Raw genomic sequence first — 7,463 nt, forward strand, 5'->3', positions numbered from 1 at the left:
GGGGAACGTGCACCATATGAAAAGACAAACTGATCGGGTATACGCCGTGCTTTTCATTCTATGTGTTGGTCATATCTTTAAGAGCTTCGCGCAGATACACCTAACTGTTTTCATAACTGCCTGAAAACAGCACCCAGAAATGACTTCCCAACTTTCCTTTCCTATTGTTGAAACATTGCGCGTTTTTCTTAGGCAGTAGATTACGGCTGTATTATAAAAAGGTAATCATGAATCGACAAGGGAAACTTCCAGTTCCATTTGGCCCTTGCAGGCTCGGGTCTCCCAGAATATGTATGCTAATAAAGTATTATTATTATTATTTGGCTAAGTTTTCACAAGCGTCTCGCACTGTTAACGTTCTCTCTTAAAGAAGTACTGACACCAAATTTTTACTTCATGTTTTTTATTGGTTAGGTGTAATATGTGGTATACGTTGCCGTGAAGGGGCATTCTAGCGATTGCGCGATTGAAATGGCGACCTTTGGAAGCAGCCTATTTAGGGCCCCTTTAAAGCTTGCATGGCCGGATTGTTTTTATGGCGCCGCCTGTGTATCATCAGACAAAAATAATCTAGACAGAAGGCTCAAACATTTCCTTGTTGCTGGGTCCTCATAATTGTTTGAAAAAATTAATTTACTGGGGAAATTTTATATGCAAGCTATAAAAACTTTTGTGCATCATACTGGGGAGTGCAAGCCATACATGTCGCCAACTAATTACAATCGTATGTGTTTTCCTTCCAATTGCCGCAGCAATTACACTTGATTCATGAGACAGATTCAAACCCAAAGTTCATGTTCTTTAAATTGCCCCCTTCGTGTGAAATTTAGTCACTTCCCTCTGATCAGCGAACGTTCCGACTAGTCCACACCTTGCACCCTTGTTTGAAATAAACATGAATTGGGCTGTTTTATATTTCAACTTCCCCATAAACATTTTACCTACCTCGAGCGCCAAAGTAGAGCACCATCATGCATATTGTAACAATAAAACAAAACAAAGACCTAACCCTGACACCCACTTTCCAGCCGATACTGCCTGTACGAATCGAAAGCTCATTGGCATATTTCAAGGATATTTTCTCATAATACAAACGAACCTGAATTCCAAGTAACCTGAAAACTAACTTCCCATTTTTGCTTTTGTTCCGTTCCAATAGCATTGCACACACTATCTTCAGATTTTTCCTGTTTTAATGTTTATTCGTAAGAGGCTCCAATGCATCGAACACTTGTCGCGTTCTGCTTGGCGCGAAACGAAATACAGGGCGCCAGGCGTTCTCAGAAATTTCGGGTTGCTCGGAGAGGCACGACGTCTCGCGCGTTCCTTTCTCCCTGCATGCCTTATTTTTTGTTTTCGTCGTCGCCCCGTCCCTTCTAGAGTGTGTCGCAAAGGAAGTTTTAGCAGCCGCGGCGCAAAGTTGGGGAGGGCCGAAAAAAAAAAAAAACAAAAGGAAAACGCGCGTCCTTGGCCAACGTCCTACCCTCCTCTCACACGCGCACACGTGCGCGCGTTCCTTGCAGAGCGGACCCCTCCTGTTCCTCTCTCTCTATGCCTGACAGCCGTGGCTGGTGCGGGGGAGAGTGAACGAAAAGCGCGCGCTTTTGCAGAAACGAGGAGCCATCCTGAGAATCAAGCGGAATGGAGAAGGAACATTGTACGAAATTTCGTTGTGTGGCCGCATGTTACGGCGAATATTAGTGGGCCGGAAAGTTCATAGCAACCGACCAGTGAAGGTAAGCGCTCGATTTTCTGAGCTCGCCTCGTTCTTTCGAAAGCAGTTTACTTCGTAAAAGAGCGGGAACAAGACTGCCCTCCCGTCTAGCTTCTAAGCATCCTTCTTGCTTTTGCGAATGCGTACGGTTGTAAAACGTGGAACATGTATTCAGCGCTTAAATCAGGTGGGCGCTCAGAAGTACACCTGTTATGATGCTGAAATCGAGTGTAGGTTCTGCAAGAACCTTGATACGTACGATTGGCTTTTAATTTACTTCTCGCCACAGCTGCTGTCGCGGGCGCAAAATATCTCATAAATTTAACTTTGTTATGTTTAATTTCACGCGAGTTTCAGCGGCATGCTAGCTGTTCCAGAACACAATTAGCGTTGCAGTTAAGAATTATCATCTGGTTATGCTAACTGCCTTACGATGTAAAACAACACCTGACGTCTTTGTAGCATTCACAAACTTTCCATGTGAAAAGCTGGTCTACGTCGGATGCTTATAATTATAAAGAATATGGCATACGCAAAAAAAAAAGCAGCTCAAGGCCAGTTTTAAGCACATTTTTCGAGAGCAAAAGGTAAAATAAGGCAACCAAGAAAATACGCCGTTGTACGTAATTTTGTCTAGTTGTGTAATGTTTCCATTCTTGACAATTGCCTATTTTCTCATTTTTGTTCATTGCGGGCTTCTCTTGTTCATTGAAAATTCTCTCGCACGCTGTCTGATGACTTTTCAGTTAATTACTGAATTGACCTGTAAAGAAATTTTTGTAAGGTATTTTATATAATTAAGTATTTTTATCCTTTTCTGTTTTCCAGGGATGCTTGAGCTAAACCCACTCATGCGATGTGCGTGTCCACACAGGCATTAGAAAAAGTTAAACAAGCAAGACAAAATGGAAAGTGAAGCGGCCTGTTTTGCTGTATTCCTTCCTAAAGGTAAGGTTTTCTCCATTAGCTAAAATTTGCTTCACTTCAGTTTTCTGCACCCCTTCTGACTCTGTTTTGTTTTCAGAAATGCCTTAAGATTTACCAGCACCACAAAATTGACATGGGAATAAGCTAGCTCACCTGGCAGCAAACGTCATCCAAAGTGCAGGTGAGCTTTTGAGCACCCTGTGTGTTACAGCAATGCCCTTTTGTTTGTTTCTCAGGAATGGCTGTCAAATCTCAATTGAACTGCCAGTACAAGAAAATCAATGAGGCCATATTGTATACCAAAAGTCCTGGTGTTCTGAGAGGTGAGACATTGTCTATGCTGTAACAACTTTGCAACTTCTCCTATAAACTACAACTTTTGTTCATTTCGCAGAATTAAGCGTCGCAGTAACAACCCTACGTGTTACTGGGTTCATGGCTGTCAAGTATGTCATCAAATTGACTCGTCAAGGCGCAGAAGAACAAGCGAGCCCCGGAGGAGGAAAACGAAGACATCGTCTGAAACAGCGTACTTGCGAAATTCAAGGCTTTAACAGAATGCGTATTCGGCTCGATTGTTAATGGTAAAATAAAAAGCACATGTCCTTTCATTTTAAAGAGTCTCAGTGTTGTTATTTACGCTAGCTGCGTGTTCCTTGCTTTAAAATTCTGCCATTTCTTAGTTTGTTATTTTGCCGGACTGCCTTAATTGTGTGTGTTGGTCAGTGCAGGGATCAAATGTATGAATATACAGGTCTAAAATGCCGGTTTATACCTTTCAGGAGTTTATGCGGACGAGGTTTGAACCGCTCGCTTATCATGCAGTCAACAATCGTCTCTCTAGGAAAAAGTTTTCTATTATTTTCATCTAGTTATTGTTGCATGTATATTAGATTCGTGTAACTGTAAGTTACCTGTACATTGCTGCAATATTATTGCTTTGTAAGAGAAATATTGCTTGAAAGTCATCAACAGTGCGCTGATGTGGCCCTCGATTGTGGTGAAAAAACGTATCTGTAAAGTCGCGGTAACGTTGTAGGAAGCATCGCTTGAACATTAAAGCGACGTTTTCTAAATGTTACCCGAGCGTTGGAAAAATATAGCTGGAAAGTTACCGCAAAATTGTAGCAGTGTTATTGCAACTTCATAAAAACATTGCTTGAACGTTGAAGAAACGTTCTTTGTATGTTAAAAGTGTAAATCTAAAGTTTCTGCAATATCGTAGCAATGTTATCACAACGTCTGAATGATACAGGGATATGCTTAAATGTGGTAAGCACGTTGCGAAAATGTAGGTGAAAAGTTACTGCAACGTCACCAGAAAACGTCTTATAAATGTTGTTCAAATGTGTCCTGCACGTGGCTTGAAGGTTGCTCCAAGAGTGGAGCAACGTTGGCGAACGTCAGAAACAACGTTATCCAAACGTTAGAACAACACCCTTCAAACATTGCCCCCATGTTGGAGCAATGCTAATATCATGTTGACGCAATGTTTTTGGGAAACATTGCACTAACGTTAAAAAAAGCGGACATTAGCCACGTTTTGGCAACGTTAAGGGGAAACGTTGCAGAAATGTTCGGGCAACATTCTGTGCTACCAGGGATATCTCACCACACTCCTCCCTCCAGTCTAGGTGATGCTTCAGGTGCGGTAGAACCTTAGCCTCAGAGATTTATTCCCACAACGTCATGTGTGCCAGCCACCCTTCTGTGCTGTTAAAAAATAAATTGCTTATGTATCTGAACTGCGGTGGCGGTTCGAAACGTCTATGTGTTTATACCCTCTCCCCTCTTTACCTCCTTTGTTGCAGCAGAATTCTGCATACAAGTAATTTTGTGCAAGAAAAGCCTGTGAGGCTGCGCTGTGCCTCGTGTACGTCTCGTCCACGTCCCTTTTTTGTAGCGTGAGCTACACTGGCCGAGGTTGAGCAGTTTCGCGTGGCTCCTGGAGAGCCGTGCTGCGCATGCGCGAGGAGCAGTGACATCACACGGCGCACAGCTGGCGTGCCGGAGCCGCCACCGCCGCGACTGGATTGGATAGGATTGGATTAAATTGGATTGGATTGGGAATCGTTTTAGCAGCAGTAAGCATGATAATCAGCTAATCCTAGACAACCAGGAAACCCAAGAATAACCAGCTGAACCTTAGCTCACGCTACGTTTATCGTTGCATAGCCGAGCTAAGCCACTGATAATTTTTTGATATCAGTGCCTCTGGAAAAATTTGTGCCCAGAAATGCATTTGTGTTTAGATGTGAAGACGGTTTGAGGCGCACTAGTGTAAGCTAGATCTTTGTAAGCTGGCTTTCCACATTGTGCGTTGTAAAGTGAAGCATGGCCGAGTACTAAGTGAGAATGGATGCCTTCATTTTATCCTTTTCTAAACCGCCACCGCCTCTTTCCTGAGTCAGAGCGTGCGACTACTACAGAGGGCGTGCTGATGATGATGATTGCTAGTGATGTCCCCTTTGTAGGGGGGAAAGGACGTGTCGTTTTACCGAAAAACTAATAAAGCCATGTTATATGCTCTTCGTTTAATACTAGCGCTGTTCTTAGGGAAGACAAAAAACTGATTAAACACAAAATACTTATTTTTTTAACAGGTGGTAGCTGTTCTAGGCAATACTCACTCCCCTATCTGCTTTTCGTCCACCAGCATTCTAATCTTCTTTTCGACACCTCCACAGCCTTGAAGTGAACTCCCTCGGTGCTACCATTAAAGCCATTAAGACAAAACACAAGTTTGGTTCATACAAAAGACGGCGTCGTTAGAATCTTACTGACACCAGTTTTAACGTAAACTTCGCTCGAATAAGCTATATAATTAGAAAAAAAAGGGAATGGCCATGCGACCCACTAGCTCATTTCCCGCAACAGAACCTATGATGTCACACCAGACTGCTCTGCGATTGGCGGAGGCCGGGAAAAGCAAACTCAAATTAGGCTGCTATTTAGGGAGCTATTAGGCTGCAAACTAGGGAGCTATTTGTGCTTAAATTTAGGGAACATTCTTTTAAAAGCAATTAGAACGGTGGCATAAACAGTGGAAGGTACGCAAGGATATGCAAACATAGATCTACTGATGCGTACTGCTGTTGGTACTGCGCGCACTATGCTTGGTTTAAGCGCTAACCACATGGAGCGATTTTTCCAGCGACGCGACGAGCGACGCGAATAGGATCCGCAGTCGCCGAACCGAAGTCGCTCGCCGAGGCAACCACATGACAGCGACGGCTCGAGCGACTGGGGATGGCGATTTCAATGTTGCTGCACTGCGCATAGTAACGCGCTTGGTACGCTGGTTGTTTGCAAGCATTTTGTTTTGTTCATTTGTCATAAAAAGCATGACTAAAAAGTATTACGCCTTTCTACCTTGCTTTTTGCACTTCATTGCATCTCTAAAACTGGTTTGGGTTAGCGATAGCGCACGCGCTTTTCCTTCTGCGCCTCGTCTCTCGGCTCCAACATGAACGCCGTGTAGAATTCGCTTTCTTGACGTCGTTTTTCCCACACGGGTCTCACCCAGTGTGTGCGGGAGCCTTTTTACTTCTGCTTCAGCGTGTACACAAGCTTTACCACGCAAAGCTTTCTCTGCCGCTGCACCGCAAACGCCGTCTGCGTGGATTTGCAAAATCTTCCCCCCCGTTCTCTTCCAAAACCGGAGGTTGCGTGCTTACGTAGGGGCTCTCCTATTGGCTAGTCGCTGAGGCCACTTCCGGGATGCGAGCGACTGTTTCTGGCGACCCAGAACCGAGCGATTCGATCAGCGACTTGGTCCGCGGCGAAAAGTAGTTCGTCGCTAGTCGCGTCGCTGCCCAAGTCGCTTGCAAAATCGCTCCATGTGGTTGGGGCTTTAGCTGCATAGCACTGCGGGGCTTTGGGGTTGTCTCAGACGACACTGGCCGATTGACGCAAGCAACGGTGTCTTACGTGACCATATTTGTCGAGCGAGCACTATGTTTCACGAAACGAGTATTTTCTCCGAGAACAAAAACGAGCCAGGTTTAAATACGGTAAAAGACAAAGGCAGAAAACGGCTTGTTACGGTATGGTGGCGCCATCTGCGTTCAGTAACGTAAACAAACGCGCAAGTACCTCGATGTCAGGGCAGCCATACAGGGCAGCCGTACCCTTTAAACGGTCCCGTGCCGCTGCAATTAGGTCTACGTGCTCAACGTGTTGTTCTTTTCGTTTCCCACGAGACCCTGCAACGCTTAACAGATAATATGATTCCAACTTCGGCAGTAAACCGCGCTGCGGCGATAAGTTTAGCGCGGTTTTGATACAATGACTTGCTTCGGCGGCGAGCGAGTGACCCAAAATGGCGGTGCCAGCGTATACGTGTCTCCACCCTGTACGGCTAACGCCTAAATCAAGGTACCCTAGGCTGAAGAGCGGTCGGTTCCTGTGATGTCGTTGCAGACCACGAAAACACACGATTTAGCGGGAAAATCAAAATTTTAACTTGAATTGATTAATTTCTCAGTGAATAAAGCATCGTTTGCATCCGCACAAGCGCTGGGGGCACTATAAAACACGAAATCTTTCGAATAAAACAAACTTGTATTTTGTCTTCATGGCTTCTTTAAATCCTCGGGCTTCTGGAAGCCGAATATTTCCCTCATGTAGATTTGAATTGACACCCTCGCATTCTATCACTATGTGCCGCATAGTTGTTTCTTTTCCGCAAGCCACGCATACCCCATAATTTTATGTATGCTTCCCCACAAAGCTCTCAGTTCGCAAGCAACCTGGCCGATTGGGGGCGTTGACGTTGCTCCGCTGCGTCAGCGCCCCAAGCGGCTACGACTTCGTAGGGGAG

At 44.8% G+C, this 7,463-nt stretch overlaps 1 long non-coding RNA gene across 3 annotated transcripts; it reads left to right on the top strand.

Moving 5' to 3' along the window:
* Positions 1-1,587: 1,587 nt before the first annotated feature.
* LOC144157990 (uncharacterized) lies at positions 1,588-3,252 on the top strand. 3 transcript variants are annotated; one of them, XR_013319927.1, is made up of 5 exons: positions 1,588-1,736; positions 2,543-2,662; positions 2,739-2,822; positions 2,878-2,964; positions 3,036-3,252. It is a non-coding gene; the product is annotated as an uncharacterized LOC144157990 (long non-coding RNA). The 3 variants fall into 3 exon arrangements; XR_013319926.1 differs by having other exon boundaries at positions 2,739-2,964; XR_013319925.1 differs by having other exon boundaries at positions 2,878-3,252.
* The last annotated feature ends 4,211 nt before the right edge of the window (positions 3,253-7,463 follow it).

Source organism: Haemaphysalis longicornis, unplaced genomic scaffold (genome assembly GCF_048455015.1).
Source record: "Haemaphysalis longicornis isolate Haplotype H1 unplaced genomic scaffold, Haemaphysalis longicornis Haplotype H1 scaffold_10, whole genome shotgun sequence".
In the NCBI taxonomy this organism is placed as follows: domain Eukaryota; kingdom Metazoa; phylum Arthropoda; class Arachnida; order Ixodida; family Ixodidae; genus Haemaphysalis; species Haemaphysalis longicornis.